Below are 25,545 nucleotides of genomic sequence, written 5' to 3' on the forward strand. Positions count from 1 at the left end.
ATTTTTAAAATGCTGGCATTTCGATAATTTTCATACGATTTTCGATCGATCATAAATTGGTGCTTATTTATTACACTCAAGTGGCCATGTAGTATCCGGAACCATTCCGACGATATTCCGGATTGTAATGGGGTCAGGGGGTGGGGAAGGGGTCTGTTTTGCCAAATGGCTGAAAGTGATTATTTCGTGTGTGTTATTGTGTTTCAGAGGCCCCCGCGGAACCTGCTCCAGGTGTTACGCAGCGGCCATATCAGTTGATACATATTTAAGTCAATTTTTTCAATCCCATTATTTCGAAATTGATATGTCGCTCGGCATGTTTTGGTTGCAAACCAGAAATATCTTCGATGACACCCCCGTGGAACCTGTGCTATATGATCCGGGGTAGCAATATTAGTTGATACATACTTCAGTCTATCGTTTCTGACTCAGTCATTAGAAATCATGAAGATTGATATGTCGCACGGCATGTTTAGGTTGAAAACCAGAAGTGTCCCCAATGAGGCCCCGCGGAACCTGTCACGAGCATCCGGATGGGCCAACTTATACAAATCTGGTTATAGAATTTGTATTTCACTGTTCGCAACAAAAATTTCGCTGAAAACCGATGGTTCAAACACAACAGCACACGAAATAATCACTTTTAGCCATTTTGACAACCCCTGACCCCAGCACAATCCGGAATATCGTCGGAATGGTTCCGGATATTGCATGGACACTTGAGTATAATAAACTAGCACCAATTTATGATCAACTGAGGGCGACTTAAAAAAAATCGGATGAAAATTGACGAAATGCCAGCATTTTAAAAATGAGTTAAGTATTGGAGGTCGGGTACGTGAAGTCTAATTGTATCTCCAAAACTATGGTTGTGCGACTATGTTGTTTTAGAATAAATGGGATTATTGGGGCTTTCCGTTGATATTTAGCTAACGACAACCAGTAACGATACAAACAAACGGATTTCGAGAAGAAAATCCGGTTGACAATCAAAACGACAAGAGGGAGGTCACTAGACTTCGTGATGTATTTTGCATTTTTTTTATTTTCAATAAGCACATAAGCTTCAAAACATGTTTGTCGTCATGTGAAGCTTAAATAAACCACGAAACAGGTTCCCCAGGGCCCATTCCGATGGCCACCATAGGGCCAGAGCGGGTTTGAAGGCCTATTTGTGTCCTGCTGGACAGCTTCCATCTGTCTGAAAAACATTGCCGAAGACACCAACATTCTATCTAGCAAAGCATTTGATCTACAACTAGATGTCTTTAGCCGTAACGGGACACCATTTGCAAAACACTGTTTTCACGCGAGCGTAACGCTGCGCTCCCAAAACTAAATCAAGAATATTTCCAAAACTATACATTCCTCAGTAAAACTCACTTCGGCAATCTTGTTCACATCAATCCAAAGAAGAAATGTCTAGAAGACTCTATTATTCAAAACATCATAACAGAGCTGATATACGCCTTTTAGTTTGAAAATTTTAAAAAGAAGATTTCTGCGATGGTGTCCCGTTACGAAATGTAACACGTTGTATAAAGCAAATTTGAACCAAAACTTCTTAGAACAAGTATTGCATCAGCAAGTACATCTAATAAGCTTGTTATAAAACCTGTTAAACCATAAGGTCATGAACATTATATTCGATTGCAGACGTCATTTGTTCACGAAAGTTAGTTCCTCGCGGTGTCCCGTTACGCTGGAATGTGTCTGTTGACATTTCATTTTGACGGAAGCAGTGCAAAATTGTTGCACTTAGCGGACTTGCAATTAAAAGGCATTGCAGTTAAAGCGTTTGCACCGAGCGAACGTCTACTGTAATGACAAAACATGTCATTTTGATGGATTTGATTGCAAGCCATTAAGCATGCAATGCAAATGTTGAAACAATGGTTAAATTGCTTAATAAGCATCTAAATTACCGATTTATGTAAAATTGAACATTATATTTATTGATTTTAAGCATTTCAATGATTAGGTACAATATAGACCACACAAGCCAATGTTGCATGCAAATAAATGCACATTCCTTAAAAAACCTAAAAAATTTCCAACTTTTCGTGACAGTCGCATTTTTTTACACGCTCTGTCACGTTTGCCATTCCGTTTCCATAGGCGTAGTTTACATTGAAAATGATACAATTACAGGTCGGACTCGATTATCCGGAGTCATGTTTTGTAGCTTCCTAAACAAATAGCTGGCGAACGAAATGTTGTAGAAAAATCCAATTTTTACTGAATACTAATCAAATTTGGTTTTGCTTTTGGAATCATCAGAACCTGACTCCAGAAAATCGAGTGCGACCTACACTCATTGTTTTTTTATTATTTATTTTTGTAATGTGGTTGAAGTAAGACTCAACTTGATAGTTTCGTGATTGCAATTAGAATGAATTTATTTGTATGTGTCAAGACAAGAAACCATGCCTTACTTGTACATCTCCTCCTTTAGAAAATGTCGTAGTACTCAAATATTGAAGGTAGACTGAAGGTTACAGAAAAGACAAGGTACGTTTTCTTGATTAAACCCAATCCACTGTATTAACCTATGTTGATTGTAGTTTCATCAAGTCAAAAACAGAACGGGCTCTCCTACTTAGGCTGTGAACCATTTCGCTTGTTCGTTTAAGGACAAACGTCTTGAAAACCCGCTTCTACAGTACATCAGAACTTCAGACGCACAAGACTCAAGTACCAAGCTTCAAAAAACAGTGCATTTTATTATTTTGCTCTTGCTCACTTGTAATAAGCTTAAAATAAGAAGATCGGGTGCGCTGGTTTTGTTAACGAAGAGATTTGTGCGCTAGAAATCGTGAGTAGGTGTCAAAGTCGGCCATTGTGGCGGCCATTTTGGGATTCTAACCAGTTTGTCCTTTACTTTTAGTTAAAATTTGACACTTCGACAGTTATTTGCCATCGAAAAGCTAAAAAATAACTTCGACGGCAGCCCATTTGAAATTTGACAGAGGAGTACTTATTTGGAACAAAATACGGCACGCAGCCAAATCATTGCGAACAAAAAATAACTATCGAACTGTCAAAACTAACCCTAGTCGGGAGTAGGGTTATTTTGAACCGGACGCAAAATAACTATCGAAGTGTCAAATCTTAACTAAAAGTTAAACTAGTAAACGAAACGGTTCACAGCCTTAGTAGAACCTGCTGATCAACTGTCAAAATTGCTGGATGGTTCAGCAAGTTGAAAAATAATTGCTGATACTCAGTAAATTCGTATTGCTGAATGAAATCAGCACACAAAAAATCAGTAAAGTTTGCTGAATACCAGCAATCAAAATTTGCAGTGTAGTCTTCAATAGCTAGATCCATGTTTGGCCAAAACACAAAACTTCATTCCAGAGGTTTCATTCGTTGCATACTGGAAAAACTTGTAATTAGAAGGCACGAAATGTTGCTAATTGGCAAATTGAGAGATGAAATTTGTGAAAAAAAATCGCGTTCTGGTGGGATTCGAACCCACGACTCCGTATTCGGTAGACCGGCGCTGGAACGCTTCGTTTTTCCAGTATGTTTCAGACATACCAGCAAATCTGGTAAAACACTTGTAGGACCGGTACTGGCGCTGTCAGGGCGTGGCAAACTAGATGTTGGTCACACAAACACTCGCGATATTGACGTTCTGTGGCTAGTTTTTCTACTGTTTGAATACTTGCGGATATCTGCAAACTGGCAACCGTACAATCTTCATCGAGCTTGGAATGATGTCCTACCAAACGAGTAAGGACATGAGCGTAACCAAAAGTCTCCTGGAATTCAATCTTGACATCGTATTGCAGCAGTGTCAGTGGCCATCGCGATTTTAACTCCAGAAGAATGTCGATTTAGTTGGTATAGGCCTTAGTACGTGTTGGTGATTGACAATTTTCAGGAAGATTTGGAAACAACTAATTACAAGTAGGCGTTTTGGTCATCGATACTTGGTTGTACACAGGTACATCCCAAGATCTGAAAACTGCAATCCATTTCAAATCAATTGAGATCAATTGCCTGGGAAACGAAATAACATCCTCGCTTGGACACGTCATTATTCAAGGTTGAGTACGACAATTCCAAAACGAGATCCATGTCGTTGCTATATGTTGATTGATGGTTGTTTTCCAGCTGGACTGCTTGTTGATTTCTTGCGAAATCACACAGTTTTCCGCTGCGCTATCCAAAATCATTCAGAGACTGTGTAGTGTATCTGTGGAGTTTGTCTGTAGTAGATATCTGATGGTAACACTTACACGATAGATTTTTAAAAACGCAAATGTATTAATGGACTGGAATAATGCATTTTTCCAGCATTCTCATGTTTTAGCAATGTGCTGAACAGTACGGTTAGTAAATGTCATCAAAGCATGCCATGCAATGCTGCAATCACAACTGGCAGATAAATTTCCCCCAGAACTTCCCTTAAAAATCTCACAAAATCACTTTTTCACTAAAAGAATAGTGTCACCTTTACCGATTAAAAAATGTTGCGCCATTTTGAGCTACACGCAGCAAAAAATAGCACATTTTCAAGCTAAAAGAGCGCATAAATCACAGCAGTAAAGAAATATTCAATGGTCGTCTTCGGTAAAAAGTTGTAAAATCATCCCATGCACATTTGTCAAAAGTATGGTAGGCTTAGAAAATCACATACAAAAAAGTTAAGGGTTAAAAACTGGTTTTGAGGGGTCGTCCATAAAAGTCGCCCCAAAATCAGTTTAAATGAAAAAAAAATAAACAAAAGCATGTTCAGCAGAGTTGTTTGATACGCTTTGATTATATTTTTGTTTAATGTCCTCAGTGTACCAGTAGCCACTCGTGTTCCAATAGCCACTCATGGGCGTAGAAATAAAGTGTGTGGGCAAAATATCAATTTTCCCACAGATAATCGAAATACACGTGCCGAATAATATCCTTGTGAAGGAAATTGCACATAGTTATGCCAATAACATCATTTTTATGACTGCGAGCGGCTATTAGAACACGAACGACGGTATTTTGTCCTCAAAAAATACACCAGAAAAAAATGTCACGTACAATTTTTTTCAAAAAACGAGTATAGAATATAGACGCTCCCTACATAAGATGCATCAGATGCATAAGAATGCATAAAAATGTTGCCGAAGACGTCCCATTGATATCTCGTCAAGAAAAAAGGTATTGATTGTTTACCTTTTTTCCAAAATGACACCCTGGATCATTTTTAAGTGGAGTGACGTGACGCAGCTCGACTCGAATGAAGTGACTCTCCATTTGATTTACACGGCTTCATTCGAGTCGAGATTTCTCAACGTGGTATACGACTCCGACTTTTGTAACGATTATTCCTGGTAAAATAAGAGAGATTGGAGGAACGTCTGATTTCTCCTCTAGAAATATTGACTTAATATGTGAAAAAAATATTCCACAAAATTCAAAGGAATGTATAGTGTAAGTACTGAAATAATTGTAGGTAATTTATTGCGTTTTTTTTTCATGAAACTCTCACAGATTGCTTGAGAAATGTCAGAAAATGTTCATGAAATTTTGAATGCTCATTTTGGCCAAAATGCTGATGCCACGAAAAGTTGTACATTCAGAAAGTTGTCTAAAAATCATTTGCTCTGCAAAATATTCATCAAAATGTTTCATCATCAGATATATTTTTGGGTTTTTTATTAGAAGATTGCCTAGATTATATTAATGAAATTTAATATGCAGCCATTTCTTCTTCTTCTTCTTCTCTATGGCTCTACGTACCCACTTGGACTTGGCCTGCCTCACTTCAACTTAGTGTTCTTTGAGCACTTCCACAGTTATTTATTGAAGAGCTTTCTTTGCAATGATTTTTTCATAATGCAACTCATTTGAGTTGCATAATGTTCATAATGCAACTCAAATGAGTTTCATTATGAACATTATGCAACTATCACAGACAAACAGACGTAACACTTCGAACATTTTACGATTCAAATCATAGTCACGGAAACATATTCGCCCAATGCTAAAAGGCCTATGTTTGGCCGACCACCAACTAGGTGGCGGTAGTGAGCAAACGTCAAACTCGAACAAAAACGATGCGAGCGCCACGGTTGGGCAGTTGGCCAACTATCAAATTTTGAAAAAGACCGTTAAATCGGTACACGATGTGAATTATCAGAGTGATACGTCTGTTTGTCTGTGCAACTATTTTCCATTATGCAACTCATTTCAGTTGCATTATGAACCGGTACAGAAAAGTTGGGCATTATAATACTGAAATGAGGAGTATAAAATAGAAATTATGACACTGAATTGCATAAAGGTGCTTTTTCGTATAAAATTTGAAACTCAAAATGGATCAATGAAGCGAACTTTTCTTTCGTTCGCCGCATGTAAACAAAGGCGCCACTGTATATAGACATTAACATTGTGACAGCAGTGGAGTTATGTCAAACACACAAGGCTACGGTGACGCTATCTGTGCATTTCATAGCGGTCGTTTTAGTTGTTTATTGATCTATTAAGGCTCAATTGAGAATCGTATATTTTCCAAAACCAGAAAAGCACTTCTCTCCAGAATGATGAAAAACTGAACAATAAAAAAATGGGTTCAATTGCCACAGTTGATTAAATGAACAATCGGACATTCTCATTTTCTTCGATTTATTATTGCTGTGTGCATTCAAAATGCAAATATCAAATGCGGGAGCACCAAATGCGATAAGATTTTCTAACAAGTAACCCGATGTCAGTGAGAGCTTTCGAATCCTAGGTTGGCGGTGATATTGGCTATGGTTGCTACGTTGCCTTTGGTAACATGTGTTACCGCGTTTGAAGCGCATTTGGGCACCGTTTGCATCTTGAACGCACACAGCAATAAACATGTTAAGAAAAAATGCTTTTTCAGTTAAAAAAAATTGAGCCTTAACAAAAAAAAAACTATTTTCGATATCTTATTTTGAGCAACTGCACAAAACCGACAAGTAAGGTTTGGAACTACTTGGGCATCCGCGTCAACTTCCGGCACCTCACAGCGAAACAAATTAAAATATCACTTGCCGCATATTTTCCAAACGTACTTCCATAGCTAATCATTTCCCGCAACATTTCCGCAACAAGATCCAATCAATGATGGGTGCCGAAGTGATTATTTGATTTTGTTGGAAGTTCGGCACTGGTGCCGGAAATTGGCGCTGGACTAGATGCAGAAAACTCGTTCAAAATCAATTTTCCGGCAGAAAATCTTCACAACAATCACTGTTAACAACAAGTTCATGCTATAAGGTAGCTGATTCAGATGGAAGAAGTGGGCGAAAACGGTAGTTTCGTTGTGAATTTAGGTAATGGCAATTTTGTTTACCTGTAGTGCCGGGAATGGGGTCAAAAACCCTATATTCAATCATTAAAGCTCCATTTCGATTACATCTTAAATCAAAATAGTTATTGGAAATTAAATGTAGCAAATTGGTCTAGACCCTGATAAAAAATATCATAAAAATACGATAAATTTTATTGTTACAACACCATTTTTTCGAAAAATATTCACCATTAAACGTATTGTAATTAAAACAGCACACTCACCATCACCCCTATTGTTCTATACCATCCGGCGAATGGTAAATGGCACTTTTACAATAAAAAATGGTGGTCGTTATGTATCTTAACCATAAAATTTTGAGAAAATTTTCATACACTTTTTCGCGAAAAACAATAGAATGTATTGTGTTTTTATGAGACATTTTTAGGGCAATTTTCAAAAGAAAACCATATATCTTAATGTTTTTTCATTGTTCTTACAATGCAAATACAATTAATTGAATGGCGTCAAATAAATCCTTGTTGCAATAAAAATACAATAATATTTGTTGTTATTTGTAAGCAGTTTTCGCTTTTGAAAATTCATAGAATTTATATTTCCCGCTAACATTTATATCCAGCATTTACGAGCACTAACAGCCGCCAGAATGATATGCACATTTTATGATAAGAGTCAAACACTCTGATGTCTGTCTGGTATGTGTTGCTTGGCAGCTGTTGATAAGATCTATCATCAATCTTTTCAAATAACTGCCAAATATCACAAGTCAGACCTCAGGTCGTATGATTCATACCATAAATCGTTCACAATTCATGTGGCCATTAGAATCTGTAAATGCTGAAGAAAAATGTTACCGAGAAATATGAATTCTTTGGTTTTTCAAAGGCGAAATCTGTTTACATAACAAAAATTATTGCATGTTTATTTTAACATCGGTTCAATTGACCCCATTAAACAAATTGTATTTGTATTGTTATCAATGGTAGTTTACTATTTTCTAGATTCCTTTAATTTATTGGAAAACATTAGAAAAATCATTGTTCATCTTTTTCTTGTCGTAACGTCCTCGCTTGGCTAAAACCTGCTTTTCAGCTAGTTTTCTATAACTACTTCCTCAGTTATTCATTGAGAGCTTCCTCTGCCAACACGGCTTGACATCTGTCAGTCGTTGAAGTTTTAGCGAATAACATTCGATAACCGAAACATCTACTGTACTCAAATTTAAAACGAAAACTATAAAAAAATATGTCAAGTGATTTTGTATTTGATTATACAAACATGATCCAAGCAACAATAATGTTTATTGTTATTTATTTGTTACGAATTGTTTTTAAGTGTAATTGAGAAATAAACTCTTTTTTAATAAAAAGTCCATGAGAACTTTGCAGGCACTTTTGCAACTATATAAAAACAACTTAAATTAATTTTTACTGATAGTAACTTTAAATTATTATAGAACTATTGAAAAACAGTCGAATCAATTAGTCACTAATAAAGCTAATGTTAACATATTGTACGAACTATATGGGCTTGATTTCTATTGTAAAAAGTAACAATAAATCTACTATGTGTTTTATTGTGAACAATAAAACCAGTCATATGTTAATAATATTTACCATGTAATGAATGGTGATTTTTTATCCGGGGAATGAATCATACAGATTCATTTCAAGGCCAAAATCCACTTTTCCCATCTCACAAGTCACATTTTACCCCGCCCTCCCCGGCTAGCTACTGTCAAACCACCAACGGCCATTTCTCGCCATCGCGTCTCGTCGCAGCAACCGCGTGCTCTCTCTCTCCTAGTGCCTGATGGTGCCCATCGCCGAAGCGATCGGATCGGAGCACAACACAGACAGAGGGACACTCTCCCTCCACCTCTACGACGCACTGTGGACCGTCAACCGACCTACTGTCAGCTGTTTTCGCTCGCACGGCACGGCGGCGCGGCGCACGGCCGCCACACGCAGCAGGTGGTGAGTAAAACCATAACCACATCGCGATCCACACACGAAGGTAGGCCTAGCTAGAGGAACGAACCCAGGCCAGGCCAGGCGCAACGCAACGCAGCTTTTGGTTTTCACTTTCAAACCACCCTCACCTACATTACATTATACGAATACGGTGCGGCGGCGACGTGCGCGCGCGTTCCTACCCCCCTCGGTTTTTGGGGCCACTGACCAATATATCGCCGCCGGGGTTGGTGCTGGTGCTGGTGGATGTTGAAGTCGAATTTCTTCGCCTCTTTTGTTGTGTGTGACTCGACTTCGGAAACAGTCAGCAGTGTTCCTCGGTGGTGCGCGCGAGACAAATGTGCGTGAAATTTCACCTCTGCGCGCATAGTTGCGCGTGTAGTCAAGCGGTGCGCGTGGTGAATAGCTGAGCTCACGCCCACACGCAGCCCCTCCGCACAGTCAGTGTTTATTTATTTGTTTGTTGTCATTTTTGTTTTCCATCTGGTGGTTTGGGTGGGTGCCGGATACGAAGGGGAAAGGTGGAGCCGCAGCTATTTTGGTATCTCGCCGTGGCGCTTAAAATATTCCTGATGCATCCGTTTGGGCAGTTTTAGCTCTTGGCTTTGGCAGGGGTATTGTGTAGATCTAGATATACATAGAACACTACATATATGAACACTAAGTAGGCGCGCCGTGCACCGACCGACACCGAGTGTGCCTCAAGCTGAACTCAATCTAGTAGGCAGAGCTTAGCGTTGGCTACACACAAAACAAACATGCATTACACCGGTATGATTGATGTCGTTCGCCTTTTGGGGGTGAACATTTCAGCAGACCTAATCTGCGGAAAAATGGTGTTCTACTTCATCATATGCGCTAATTCCCGTCATGTCAGAAGGAAGATAGCCAATAATAACAGATATTGCAACTTACCTTTGCCAATGACTCATCAGATGGAATCAAAAAGATGTAGACTATCGATAACTCTCAATAATTTCACTCCACTTACGAGTTGACAATTATTCTCGTTAGTGTACGACGAAGGCAACCGCATCAAAGCAACAGCTAGCCGAATTGTTCTTCATCACCGTTCAATTTTCACTTCGCCTGATTCACTTGTTGAACCAACCTTCATTTCACACCCCACAAAAGTTCTGTGGCACTTCAAAGTTGGGTTTCACTGCTGTAGAATGCAGCAAAACCACTTCAATTAATCAAACAAATCCCCTTTTCCCGCCGGTAAAATGTAAACAACAAGTTGTCTTCGTCTAGGGTGGATGCAAGCAAATGTGTGCGTTGATTTTCTGCATGCGGAACATTGTATTTCACAACCACAGAGAAAGATTTGTTCGTTGCACTGCACAATGGTCCACGAAACATATTTACGAGGAAAGATGCATTCAGCGCCTTCAAATGATTTTCTAGATTAATATGGTCTTCTACAAAGTTGTTTCTAAAAATAAGGCCCTCTTTTCAATATACATGGAAATTAGGGTGGTTCATATTTTCAAAGAAATTGGGAACCAAACTTTTTTATTTACAAGAATAGCTATATACCTTCTTCGGGATAGTTGTCGATCTATAAATTTTGAGCAAGTTTGATGAAGACACTTTTTATGTAGCTTTAAAATTGACCGATCTAGAGGTATTTTTCTGAATAAGCATAGGGTGGTTCAAGAAAAAACGATTTTCTAGCGTTAAATTTTTCAGTTTCGATTTTTCATCAAAGCCGCCCAAAAACACTTGTAGAGCATTTGAAGACGCGTCGTTTCGTGCGCTGAGATGGTCGTTATCTCTTTTGGTTCAAAAGTTACAGGCATTTGTCTTAAAAAATCATAGTTTTTTTAAAAAAGGTGTCATGACGGATTGGGGCAAACATAAAAAATATCTTTTGCTCGCATTCAAAAGAAGAAATGTTGTTATAAAACATATCAAAAAATTAGAGAGGTGTTATTTTCGTAACTCAAGTGAAAAATACTTGAATAGTGCCTATTTTTTTCTAGAAAATCATCAATATCTTTTGAACGGAATGACGTAGCAACATTCTCAGCGCACGAGAGTTTTTTAAAGCTCTAAAAATGATTCTTAGACAACTTTGATGAGAAATTTGAAATAAAAAAGATAAAGCGTTTAAACTGTTTTGACCAAATTTGGAGCATTTTCCCATAGTTTTCATAGGGTGACACTAGAACAAATCGTTTTATTGCTTTATCTTTTTTGTTTCAAATTTCTCGTCAAAGTCGCCTAAGAACCACTTTTAGAGCTTTCGTTCACATTTTTTAAAACGATTTTTAATAAACGATGCGTCTTTAAATGCTCTACAAGTGTTTCTTAGGCGGTATAGGATATATCGGTGAAGTACTAGATTTGTAGTAATAAACTGAATTTTATTATGGTGAGAAGGTCAATTCTCCGTTTCTGCAATGAAATAGTGCAAAAAGCGTGGGTATTATGGTTCCTTGCCTAATTGCATGCTGTTTGAGCAAAACTTTGGGCAACAGTGTTGTTGTTTTCTCCATTTCTTGCAACATTAACAACATAGTTATCCAAAGTTTTGCTCAAACAACATCAAATTAGGCAAGGAATCATAATACCCACGCTTTTTGCACCTTTTCATTGCAGAAACGGAGAATTGACCTTCTCACCACACAAAAATTCAGCTCATTACTACAAATCTAGTACTACACCGAACGTGCCCCATTGATGAAAAATCAAAACTGAAAAAGTTAACTCCAGAAAACCGGATTTTCTTGAACCACCCTAAACTCATTCAGAAAAATACCTCTAGGTCGGTCAATTTTAAAGCTACATAAGAAGTGTCTTCAGCAAACTTTCTCAAAATTGATAGATCTACAACTTTCTCAAAGAATGTATACAGTTATTCTTGTAAATAAAAAAGTTTGGTTATCCATTTTTTGAAAACATGGACCACCCTAATTTTCATGACATTTTAAAGAGGGTCTTATAATTAGGGACAACTTTGTAGAATACCATATTTGCATAAATTCTCATTTGAAGACGTTGAATTCATCTTTGCTCGTAAATCTGGTTCGTGGACCACTGTGCACTGTGATGGTGTATTATGACCTGGTGGGCAAAAATATTAAGTGAAATATTTTGGTCATTATTCTGAAGCTACATCCATCTCAATTTGAAAAACAAATCGTACTTTGAACACATGATTTGATTTGGATTGCGAAGAATTTGGCCGACTTTTCGAATAAACACCTACTGCCAAATCATAATTTTTGACCATCCTATGCACCATAGTGTCACGTGGGCATTTTTTATTATTGACGATTTCCCCCCTTATCGAACGCGACGATTTGAATCCGTCGCGAGTGGAAACCATCGCCAGAGTCGTCGCAGCCAATCAGCAGGCGGGAGTCTGACGTTTCTCCGATCTCACTAACACAAACAGCAGCAGAGGTGGTGCTTGATTCGTTGCGATGATTCAGAAATGCCAACTGGAAGTTGGTAGCGCGTTTTGTTATGAAAGCAACATACAATACCGTACGGGTTTGGGCCGAAGGTTCTCAGACTTTCATGAAACTTCTTCCATATGCAGGACTCAGATATATGAACAAAAAAAATGAGAAAAATTCAGGGTCCTATTTTCCCGGAAAACGCAGGTGGAATCTGTTTGTTTTCTCCTGACACTACTTACTTTAAAAAATCATAACTCAAGAACAAAGCATCGTAGAAACAAAGTTTTTTAGAAAATGAAAGCAAATTTTCTCAGAAATCAAAAAAAAATATGAACTGGAAAAAGTTATCCATAAAATTTTCCACAGTTGAGAAAATTCGTATAGAAAAGCCGGAAAAACTATGCCCTAACCCGTGGAAAATTTTCAAAAAAAAATTTTTTGAGGAGGTTATTTTATAAGCTATAATCGCTGAAATTTTTGGATTGCACTTTTTTTTTCGTTTTTAGTTATGGCCAATTTTGTTGAAAAATGTGCGAATGTGCCATATAAGCCTTTTCTTTGAAAAATCATAACTCAAGAACGAACCATCGTAGAAACAAAGTTTTTTAATGAAAATGAAAGCAAATTTTCTCAGGAAGCCAAAAAAAGAAAACAATTGTGCCCGACATAGGCGTGGACTAGACGAAAACAGAATTCGAGGGACAATTGTAGTGCTTTCTCAATATATTTTACATGATATGAAAGATAATTTAATAATTAGTAATTGATACCAAATTGGCCATGAGACATTAGGCGAGGTGCAAGAATAAACTCGATCATTATTGGTCGGTGCTTAGTTAGACGGGAATTAGATAAAAGAATAATGATGAAATTTCGTTCACAGATTTAACGTTTATAGATATTTTTTCCAAAATTTCATTAATTTTAATTAACTGGTTCGATCGTGGTGAGCATTTATGAATATTTTTCTTGTTTTTCATATACAATGGAAGTATAACACAAGTTTTCAGCATTTTTGAACTCGGTAAGCTGATGATTGTTTTTTAATGTAGAATCATGCCCTAGTTCGAAAACGCGAAGGAAAAAAATTACAATAGAGCGGAAATTTTTTCGACTTTCCATAGAAGATTGATGATTTGAAATCGATTTCTGTTCTATTTTGAAGCAAAGTCGCTCACTTCACACATCTCATTCTCCGTAATCAATGCTCCGATTGAGCTGATTTTTTTACTGTATCTCGCCTACATATGATATGTCAAAAAAAACGTTGAGAAAGAATTTTTAAATTGTTTTTTTCTCATTGAAAAAATACATTTTTTTCATATATTTTTGGTAATTTTGCTAAAATTTAAGGAGATCGTTCCCAAAACTCGCCAATATCTTGAATTTTATCAATCTGACGCAAAACCTGCATTGAGATGATCGAATGGTATTATATACAGCTTTTAATTTATGGAAAATGATTTAAAATTGGTTGAACAAAACGCAAGATATTTGAGATGTTTGAATTTTATTAAATTCCATATTTTAAAAAGTTGTAAAACTCGATATTGAGCTAAAACTTAAAAACTGTTCTACTTTAAATTTTTAGAAGCACGGTTTCGAAATCAACGCTAAATTATGCTTCATAAATTTTGGTTGTTGACAGAAGTTCACGACTTTCGTTTTATTTTGTAAACTAGTGTAATCACAACTATTGAATATTCCAATTTCGATAAAAAATGTTCAGAGAAGGTAGTTGTTTATGTATAAATAAAACCAAAATCGTAAATAATGACCGCACAGAAGATACTGCGACTGCATGCACTATCTAATGAAGTGAATTTCATGGCACGGTTGCTCTGAACTGTATCAATGAAATGAAATTAGCTGGCCGAAAGCCAATCATCTCTAGCCCAGGCTGCTTCAGGCGTTTGGTATGTGTCGCAAAATTCAGATTCTTCTTGGCATTACATCCCAACTAGGATAGTGTCTGCTACTCAGCTCATTCATTAAAAGTTTAATCTTCAAAAGTTGCATTTGTTGTGGAAGTCGAACTAAGGCAACCACAGAGCTAAGGAAGACCCCTTGTGGACAGTCCTACGAGGACAATTATTGTGTATGTCGCTCGTCCGCCGAAAAGAATGTGATGGCAATCCACAGAAGAACGGCTAGCAGCCACTACACTGGCACTGTCAGGATTGGATTGACATGTCAAACGGATGGATGCGGGCGTGACACTTGACTGGTCAATTGGAAGACAGGTGGTTCATGTGAAATTCTGGCAAGGATTTGCTGATAGTGGAAGCTGCTTATACAAGTTTTAATATATGAGACATCATGTACAGAACAGCTGTTCGGAGATCATCTACGTAGCATTCGTTGCATGCCCTTCCGTCTGCTAGCCGCAAATCGCGACAAATACAGTCCTCCTGGGCCAATGTAAAAGAATAAAAGAAAATTGACCCAAGACTCCATTGTTTTGTTTTAGCAGGAATGCTCATAGTAACTTCTGGAAACTTTACACTTAATTACTGCAGAAATAATACTTGAAGTGTATTTAAAGAATCTTTATATAGGTAAGCAAGCAAGTTATCCTAGTAAGTCACGCCGCAGACACAGAGATTGCTTTCCGAGAGCCCAATACGGAAGATATGTGCGTTTAACAAGTAGTGATTGGACATCAGCCGACACATTACATGAATAAAATCGTGGCTTAAGTCCAACCCTTTGAGCCATGGCTTCTTCAACACCTGTGGGATGATAGCATGCAACCACCTACCCATCTCTCCATTTGTGTTCCCATCTGATCAAGGTTTCCTGACGGACCAATGCAAAAAATTCGTCAAGGCGATTTGACGCTCGTAAATATCGTATTCGCTAGCGCCCACCTTAACCAGAGAGTCCGCCTTTTCATTGCCCGGAATCGCTCAATGTGAAGGGATCCAAGCTATGGCGATGATGTATGAGCGTTTGGACAAAGCTCTCAAGACTTGGCGTATTCCATTCAGGAAGTACGCTGAGTGCTTGATCAGTTTAATTGACCGAACAGCCTCCAGAGAGCTGAGACTGTCGGTAAAAGCTATTTGGAGTACGACCAGGGTTTTCATAAATTGTCCCTCTGTTATTAACTATTTCCGATCAAAGTTGATTCTTAGGCGGAATTACTTTATATCTTGCAACGTTTCGACCCTTTGTTTGGGCCTTCCTCAAGGAGGTTATAGGTGTACCGCTAGCGTTTCATCGCCCTTTGCTGGGCTGTCGGAAAAAGTTTTGTGGTTTGTCTGATTTTGGATGGTGATTTTTTTAATTTTTGTTTTTGCCACTTCGCCAACCACTAACATGGCCTCCAGACACTGTGTACTGGTACATATATGAGGGGCCCAGAATCAAAAGGGTTACCCCTTTTTGATCATTTTGTCGATTTTGAGCCAAGCATATCATAAAATTCTTCAGATTCCAAGCTTTCAGGAACTTTTTTAAGATTGTTTCTACGATGTTTGGAAAAATTACAATAAATCAGAGAAAATTGGGTTGATTTTGAAGCTCCATACATTTCTTATGGGATGAAAAATTGGTCAAAAACTTTAAACCTCATTTACTCGAAAGTAGTTTTTTGTCACTTACACCCCTTTGCTTCTAACCCCCTCATATGTATATTGGGTTCTCCAAAAATTGACCAAGGGATTTTTTCACAATTATTTCCGAGAAATCTTTAAGGAGTTCATCCACAGATTTATTCAGGAATCCATCCATGACTTCCTTCAAGAATACCTCCTGCAGCTCCATACAAAGAAGTTTCTTCAGGAATTAGTCCTGTGATTCTTTCAGGAATACATCATGTGATTCTTTCACATATTAAACAAATAAGTGCTTACCTGCTATAACCGCTTTCAGCCATTTCTCCAGGAAATCCTTCGGAAATCCACCCAGAAAAGACTTTCGGAATTCTCCCAGGGGTTCCTTCCAGAATTTCAGAAATGCGCCACACATTTCTCTAGGAATTCCTTAATCAATTCCTGCAGACATTTCTTCAGGTGAATTCCAAGATTTTTCCTCCAAGAATTCCATCATTTGAGAGTTCTCTGGAAATACCTCCAGGGATTCCCTTCAGAAATTATTACAGGGGCATCTGCAGGGTTTCCTCCAGTGATAGTTTCAAGGCTTTTACGAGAAAACCTTCAAAAGTTCTTCTCAAAGATCCTTCAGGGAAAACGTCAATTGACCTTTTTATAAGATATGTTACCAGTTTTATTTTTTTTTTGCACGTTCGATTTTAACTTGTGAATATTCCCTCAATTTTAATGTGCATTTCTAGAATACTTCTATCACTCAGGAGAAACATAGCCCAGCAACCGGAGTGGTTGCATACTTTCAGATCATTTCTGGCGACAAATTACTGCAAGACGGGACATCAAAATGCAGCCGTCTTGCATTAACCCTTCCTTTACTAACCCCCCCCCCCCCAAACGAGAGTGCGGAAAAACACTCTTTCCGCTAAAACTTTTTTGTTTTTCAATATTTTTCAACCAAATGTTGACACAAGAAGCGCATATCCTACTAATTCAGCGAATTGCTAGGGATTTTTGGAATGGCCACCTGGTTCTGGAGTTATTCTGGAATTAAAATGGGTCATCGGAATTGGCCATATTGGAAAAAGTGAATTTTTGATATGAGAACAGTTTAGTTTTCAGACCTATATGAACTAGAACGATAGAAAAATATGTCTGAAAGTCCATCCGGTCACTAAGTGCCTTAGAACCAGTTTTACGAATGTTCCGGGGAACCGGTTCCGGGATCAATTTTTGAATATGATCCAATACCATCATGCGACACCTCAAACTTCGTGATTTTTCAAGATACATCGTCCTGAGCTGTTTTTGTGTTATCAGAAATATTGTTGGTCATTTTGGAACCGATAGGTGGATTTCACGGGAATCTGTTCCGGTGGTCCCGGAGTCCATTTTTCTAAAATGAATAAACACTATCATGTGACATATCAAACGTCATGATTTTGAAAGTTATAGCATATTATCACGATGATTGATCACTCGGAATACATTTGGCCATTTTGGAAACGGTTTACCGATCTTCCCGAATCCAGTTCCAGGGAAATAGGTTCAACTCTGGCATGCGGCATTTCAAACTTCGCAGTTTTCGAAATACACCATTCTGTGCTAGTTTTACGTTGTCTGAAATACTTCAGGCCGTTTGGAATCCGATATACGAATTCCGCAGAAACCGGTTCCAGTGGTTCCGGGATCCATTTTTCAAATGTAATCAAATATCGTCGAGCGACATCTCAAATTTCGTAGTTTTTCAAGCTGTTTTGCGTTATCCGAAATATTTACCCTTGCGACGATTCATTCAGGAGCTTCTCCAAGAATTCCTCTAGGGATACCTTTATCGATTCTTCCAGGGATTTCTCCAGCTATTCCTTTATGAATTTCTCGAGATATTTCTTCAATAAAATTCTCTTAGGATTTCTCCAGGCATTCCTGATGGGGTTACTCTAGAACTTTCTGCAGAGATTCCTACAGCAATTCCTCCTAGGATTTCTCTAGAAATTGATGGTATGATACTTCTCGATTTTTTTCTATGAATTCCTCCAGAAATTTTCATTGGGATTCCTCCTTCAATTCCTGCTGGGATAATCAAGACAATCTTTCTGGGACTCTTCCAGTAATTTATCCGATGTGTCTTCCAGGAATTCTTCAACAGATTTTGTCCATATAGATCCCTCCAGGAACTCCTATTGGCTTCCTTCGGGAATTTTAACTGGGATTCCTCAAACAACTCTTGCTGCGGTTCTTCTAACAATTTCTCCTAAAACTCCTCCAGAAATTTTAACGGTGGGTCAGGAATTCTATTAGAAATTTCTCTAGAGATTTCTTCAAGCATGCCTGCTGGGATTCGTCCGGGCAATCTTTCAGGGATTTCTTCAAGGATTTATCCAGAACTTCTTTCTGAGATTTCATCCAGGGGTTTTTCCAGAAATTCCTCAAGGGATTTCTCCAGGAACTCGTATAATCCTTCCTCCATGAATTACAACTGGGAAAGCAATTTCTATTAAAACTCCTTCGGAAATTCTTACTGTGATTCTTCCTGGAATACTTCTAGGGCTTTCTCCTGCCATACTTTCTTGCTGCAATACTCTCGGGAAATCTTCCTGAGATTCCTCCAGAAATCTCTCCCTCCATGGATTCCTCCCGAATAACTCTAACATTTTTTTCCAGGTATCCTTCCAGGTATTTATTCAAGGAACTTCTCTTAAGATTCCGGCATGCCTTCAACAACTCCTACTGGGTTTCTCTGTAAATTCATTGCATGAAACCTCCAGAAATTCTAGTAATTCCTCCAAAAATTCGTTCAAGAACTCTTGGTGAGACCATTCAAGGCAATCTTCCATGGATTATTTAAAAAGTTCTTCCGGTGATTCCTCCAGGAACATCTTCAAATTTTTTCAAATTTTGTACAATGATAAATTCCAGAATCCATCTAAGAATTTCTGAAGAGATTTTTTCCTAAGATTCTTCCAGAAGTTCCTCCAGAGATTCCTCCAGGTATTTCAATCGAAGAGATTTTACCCAAGAATTCCCCCTCATAAATTTTTCATGGGATTCCTCCAGAAACTCCTTCTTGGCTTTCCTAAAAGGAGTTCCAGCTGGATTCCTCAAGCGATCTCTGCTATGGTTCTACCAGCATTTCATCCTAGGACTCATCCATAAATTCTTACTGCAATACCTCTCGGAATTCTTCAAGGAATTCTCCTGGGATTTCTTCAAAAACTCTTAGAATGCTTCATGGCAATCATTCTACGTTTTTTCCAGAAGTTCCTTCGGTATTTCCTCGAGGAATTCCTCCAGAAACTTTATCCTGGGATTTCTCTGAAAATTGTTCATGGTCTTCCTCCAGGAGCTTCTCTTGGTCTTCCTCCAGGAGCATCTTTTGGTCTTCCTCCAGGAGCTCCAGCTGGGATTCCGCAAACGATTCCGATTTCAGGAATGCCTGTTAGGGTTCCTCCAGAAATTGTTACTGTGATACCTGCAGGAATCCTTCTAGGGATATCTCTTTATTTTCTAGCTGGGATACTTCCGAGCAGTCTTTCTAGGATACTTCCAGAAATTCCTCTAGTGATCCAGGGATTTTTCTGAAGACTCATGCAGGAATTCCCCCAGAGGTTTTATCCTAGTATGTATACTCTTGGAATTTAAGGATAACTGAAGGAATCCCAATAGAAATCTCTAGAGGAATACCTAAAAAAACCTGAAAAAGCATAGTTTGAATTTCTGGAGAAAGCCTAGTAGGTATTACTAGAAATTTTGTTTATGAAATCGTATCAGGAATAGCTGAAGGAATCATTGGACATGTATACCAGGAAGAATGCCTAGAGAAATCACTGGAAGAATCAGTAGAGGCAGTCTAGAGAAATCAATGGAAGAGTCTCTGAAGGAATCGCAGGATACATTTTTGGAGGAATTCCACGGCGATTGTTTGAAAGAATTCCAGTAAGAATGCCAGGAGAAATCTCGATGAGAAATATTTCATGGATACACGCACACCAGTTAGAATTGCTGGAAAAGTCTTAGCCAGAATGGCTGAAAGAACCACAGAAGGTACCCAAGTAACCACGGTGCTGAAGCCTTATAGCATGCAGATATACGGTGTACTTAGAGCAATCATTACTTTACATGCAAACTTAAAGTATATTTAAAGTGGAAATGGGCAATTATGCGACTGCTTCAAGATTATACCAGTATAATCTTAATTTGATTCTATAATTGCCCACTTCCACATTAAATCAACCTTAAGTTTGCATGTAAAGTAATGATTGCACTAAATACACCGTATATCTGCATGCAATAAGGCTTCAGCACTGTGGTTACTTGGGTATTGCTTGAGAAATCCCAGCTGGAATTCTTGGAGGCCAGAACGAGTTCTTGGAGGAATCCCATGAGGAGTTTTTCGAAAATGGGACAATTATCTTGCAAAGTGTGACAAGTTGAGAATAGTCTCCAATACCTATCAAATTGAACACATATGCCAACAAAATTCCTATTATAGGTAGAATTTCAAACGGATTGATTTGAATTTTTGTAAAAAGTTAGGCACGTACAGTAGGGTAAGTGTACCAATTATGATTATAGTACCAATTATTCGCCATAGTTGATTTTCACCTTTCAACGATGTAAATCAACAAGAAAAATTTTGTGAACAACAGATCACGTTCACAAAAGATGGTCGCACTCATTTAAACTCCGCATTTTGCTCAAATCATGGTGGAAATAAATCATTTTCCTTAAAATTTCGGCTTCCTTGAACCCTTTTTTGCCATAGTGTACCAGTTATGGCTAATCCCATAAGGATTGCATGCAAATAGTGCGAAAAGGAACCGAAGTTAAAAACTGTAACCAAAACTGGTACAGGGTTCCTTTCATTGGCACACGCAGTATTGAATACTAAAAGTAGTTTTGACTCCGTTTCTGTATTTATCCTGTAAAGTATGGAACCTAAGCTGTCTTTTAACATATTGATGATATTCGTGGGTCTTCTTATTTTTGTATAAATAGCTTTCCTTAGGTAGTGCCATATTTGGTACACGTACCCTATCTAACTCTATACAAAAACTCAAATCAATCGGTTTCAAATTGACTTAGTTATAGCGACAAGTGCCCAAAATAGGTACACCTGCCCAAATGGTACAATACCCTACCTGGTCATTTAGGCCTCTAGCAACCATGCGTCTCCATGTCACTTGAAAACGCTTCGAAATTGATGGCATTTGATAATATCAATCGATTGTGATAATCGATGTGGGCGTAGGGCCTTAACATTCACGAAAGTACTGAATATCCTGCATTTTCAATGACTTTCGTTGGTTGCGTATTGGTGCCTCCAATGTTCTGCTCTGCTATACGAAATACACTCTAGAATCTAGAAATATGCACAGCACATACCTCCTGAACGAAATTGCACTTTGCTCGAGATCGCATCGAGTCGGCTCATGTATTGTATTCCCACGCGATCATCACACGACCGCGGCAAGCCAAATCACGAGATTATGATTATACGCTCCATAAACAGAGTGCACAGTGCGCACTGGGGTGGCCCACACTTGTATGAAAAACAAAAATTTCGAAAAATACCAAGTCTTACCTCCTAAATCAGTTGTTTTGGACTCCCAGAAGCTACGTTCAAAATTTGAGCAAAATCGGTTGAGCCTAAGGGGGCGCTCAAAACGCTTGAAGTTTGTATGGGAAAACTTGGCCAAATGTATGCAGAAATTTTAAGTTTTCGAATTTTGCCGCTAGGTGGCGCTGTAAGCGTTCAATTATCAAACCCTTTGGTATTATTGTAGGTGACTATATGCCAGAGAACTTTGTCGAAGACCGCGAAGTGATCCGACGGCTGTGAAAAAAGTTATACCCTAGGCAAAGTTAGGCAAAGTATTGAGATTTCATTATTGATATTATTCCTTTACATGTATTGGAAAAATAACAATAAAGTTTATCCTCACTTTTCCTAGGGTATAACTTTTTTCACAGACGTTGGATCACTTTGCGGTTTTCGACAAAGTTGTTTGGCATATAGTCACCTACAATAATACCAAAGGGTTTAATTATTGAACGCTTACAGCGCCACCTAGCGGCAAAATTCGAAAACCTAAAATTTCTGCATACATTTGGCCAAGTTTTCCCATACAAACTTCAAGCGTTTTGAGCGCCCCCTTAGGCTCAAACGATTTTGCTCAAATTTTGAACGTAGCTTCTGGGAGTCCCAAACAACTGATTGAGGAGGTAAGACTTGGTATTTTTCGAAATTTTTGTTTTTCATATAAGTGTGGGCCACCTTAGTGCACACACATCACGCCTGCCTGCCTGCCTATCGGCCTGCCTGCTTGTAAACAAATCCCGCAAATAAATACAAGAAAATCTAATGATGATGAGAACGCGCGCGCACACATCATCACTCAGCAAAGCCTGTAGGTAGGATGACGAATGACGATGCTATGCCATGCCCAGGGTGGAACAGCACACGCGGAACAGAGCAACACTAAACATTTGTACGGCGGGTGTATAGAAAAGTACTAGAAGTGGAAGTACCTACCCGATAACATACCACAGCAATGACACCCAGCAGAAAGCGGAACAGAACAGCGAGCTTGGGAATCAAAGCTGGATGGTGTGGTGGAGCAGTCACCCAAAACCCCCCTTGGCTTGGCACACTCGATGCTGCTACTAGCTCTTCAATGAAGCAATGAAGCAACACGACGACGACGTCGACTCGACGCGATACGCGATGATGGGAACCTTTGTTCCTTTGGTCGAGTTTATGTTGTGCGAGCCGAGCAGCACCTACCTACCTAGCTACTAGTGTGAGGAAGGAAGCCATGGCTGCAGCGTAGCGGCAGCTTGAATAGAGGGCCAATCAATCAATCAAAAGCATTATTCGCTGATATTTATTCATGTCCTCTCGCCGCACCGCACCTCACCGATGCTCGATGGTGGTGGTGGTGGTGGTGGTGGTGGTGATGCGGCAAGAACAAAGCGAACGGACGGACACACCGGACGGAGTTTATTCCGGTCTGTCATCGGCACCGACCACAGTGCCACTTCCCCGGTGCTGCACTGCAATGCTGGTGGGGACTTGCCGGTGAGAGTGGTTTCCTTTGAGCATATGTTTTGGGGGTTTACCGGGTGAGCTTTTGCGATAGGGTTGTAAGGGAATTTTGAATAAACTAAAGCTGAATGGGAACTGGACTGAAACTGACCTGGAACTGAACTGAATAATGTGAAAACATTGTTTTCAAGGATGTCACAGTTTCGACTTCGGATTACATTCAAGCAGTTTAAATACTACGATATTTGGAGACCATAACTTTAGTACAACTCACATAAAATGGAGGTCAGAATACTCCGACAAAAGGTACAGTAGACGTCCGATAAGTGCAACATTAGGGTGGCCCACACTTATATGAAAACAAAAATTTCAAAAATGTCAAGTCTTATATCCTAAATCAGTTGTTTTGGACTCCCAGACTTTACATGTATTAGAAAAACAACAATAAAGTTTATCCTCACTTTACCAAGGGTATAACTTTTTTCACAGACGTTGGATCACTTTGCAGTCTTCGACAAAGTTCTTTGGCATATAGTCACCTACAAAAATACCAAAGGGTTTGGTTATTGAACGCTTACAGCGCCACCTAGCGGCAAAATTCGAAAACTTAAAATTTCTGCATTTAGCCAAGTTTTCCCATATAAACTTCAAGCGATTTGAGCGCCCCCTTAGGCTTAATTGATTTTGCTCAAATTTTGAGCTTAGCTTCTGAGAGTCCAAAACAACTGATTTAGGAGGTAAGACTTGGCATTTTTCGAAATTTTTGTTTTTCATATAAGTGTGGGCTACCTTATGCAACATGTTTACGTTTCAGTTACCGAATGAAATTTGCTAACTGCAACGACTGACAGCCATCAAACAGTTGTCAATTGCTGGTGGAAGCAGCCAGAATGCACTCAAAAACCCAGATTAATCCACCTAGTGGTGACAGTACCTTTCTCATCGAATATGTACTTTTTGGGGTGGATTTGTGGGGGTGTGGTTGTGGAAATCGTTTTTTTTTTCCTGTGTTGGGGACATGATACCACTGCGACCATTTATTTGATCTATTGTGGTGTGATCCTCTTTATTTTTGCCGTACTGGAAGTATTCGTCCCTATTTAGAAGGGATTATCCTCCCAGTAGTTGGCGTGTGTCCCAATCAGGTACTATATTTCTAATGAAATTCAGCACCCTTTTGGGATTGCAGACCCATATTTCCCACGGCGCCAATAGGCCCTTATCAAGGTATTGGCAGCGCTTACGATAAAGCGCAGCACATTCGCACAGTAAATGCTCAGAGCTTTCGCTCTCTAATTTGCAAAACCGGCACTTATCATCTTGCACTCTCCCAATTGTTTTGAGGTGAGATTTACAAGGACAGTGACCTGTAATTAACCCATTAAAAGTACTTAAATCATGTTTATTCAGGTTTATTAACCTTAATGTTCTATTAGCATCCGGCAATATGAATCGTTTCGATTGACGACAATCCGGTGTACCAGCCCAGGTAAGTTTCACTTTTTCCCTTTCTAAGTTCTTTAATTCCATTTTAAGGGCACAAGGGGCTATTCCGAAGAATGGCTCGGGCCCAGTAAACTGAGTGGATGACCCAATTTTTGCTAACTGATCAGCTTTTTCATTTCCTTCTATTCCGCAATGACCAGGAACCCAATAAAGATTGACCTTATTGCGACAGGACAATTGCTGCAGCAGCTTGGTACATTCCCACACTAGACTTGACGTATATACTTTGGACTTCAACGCATTTAGCGCTGCTTTACTATCTGAACCAATACAAATGTTTGCATTTCTGTAGCGCCTTTTGAGACAGATGTCGGCACATTCCAAAATTGCATAAATTTCAGCTTGGAAAACTGTTGGCCAGGTTCCCAATGGTAATGACAGATTAACTCCAGGGCCAAATACTCCCGCCCCTACCATGTTATCCTGTTTTGACCCATCTGTGAAGAAAATTGTAGAGCCAGGTCGAAAGTGTGGTTCTCCTATTTTCCAATCCTGACGAGTCACATCAGGAACATAGAATAGATGATCGAAAAAGTTACGTTTCAACATATAATCTTCATTCATTGAGTATGTTGGATTTATTTTGAAAGTTTTTAATATGCTCATATGTCCCTTTAGATCACTTTCAGTGAATCTACAGGACCTTCTTAACCTCAGAGCATTTTTAACCGCATCAATTTGTATATACTCATGTAATTGAGGAAGATTTAAAATAGCGTCTAAAGCTTTAGATGGAGCGCTACGCATTGCCCCACATAGTGAAGCAGTAGCAAGTCTTTGAAGC

The 25,545-nt window shown here is 38.8% G+C and overlaps 2 protein-coding genes across 13 annotated transcripts in view; one reads left to right on the forward strand and one right to left on the reverse strand.

The window, feature by feature from the left end:
* The window catches only part of LOC109401449 (G protein-activated inward rectifier potassium channel 3), a 496,540-nt gene that overhangs the window by 287,103 nt on the left and 183,892 nt on the right, over positions 1–25,545 (reverse strand). The window lies entirely within an intron of this gene.
* Positions 1–25,545, forward strand: part of LOC109401451 (serine/threonine-protein phosphatase 2B catalytic subunit 3) — a 245,079-nt gene that overhangs the window by 189,220 nt on the left and 30,314 nt on the right. Inside the window, exon 1 of one of the 11 annotated variants that reach the window (XM_062861038.1) lies at positions 9,231–9,249. The exons of the other annotated variants lie outside the window; for them this stretch is intronic. The gene's annotated coding sequence lies outside the window, so the exon portion shown is untranslated. Of the gene's footprint in view, positions 1–9,230; positions 9,250–25,545 lie in introns of those variants that run through there. 11 annotated transcript variants of the gene reach the window in all.

Source organism: Aedes albopictus, chromosome 3 (genome assembly GCF_035046485.1).
Source record: "Aedes albopictus strain Foshan chromosome 3, AalbF5, whole genome shotgun sequence".
Classification (NCBI taxonomy): domain Eukaryota; kingdom Metazoa; phylum Arthropoda; class Insecta; order Diptera; family Culicidae; genus Aedes; species Aedes albopictus.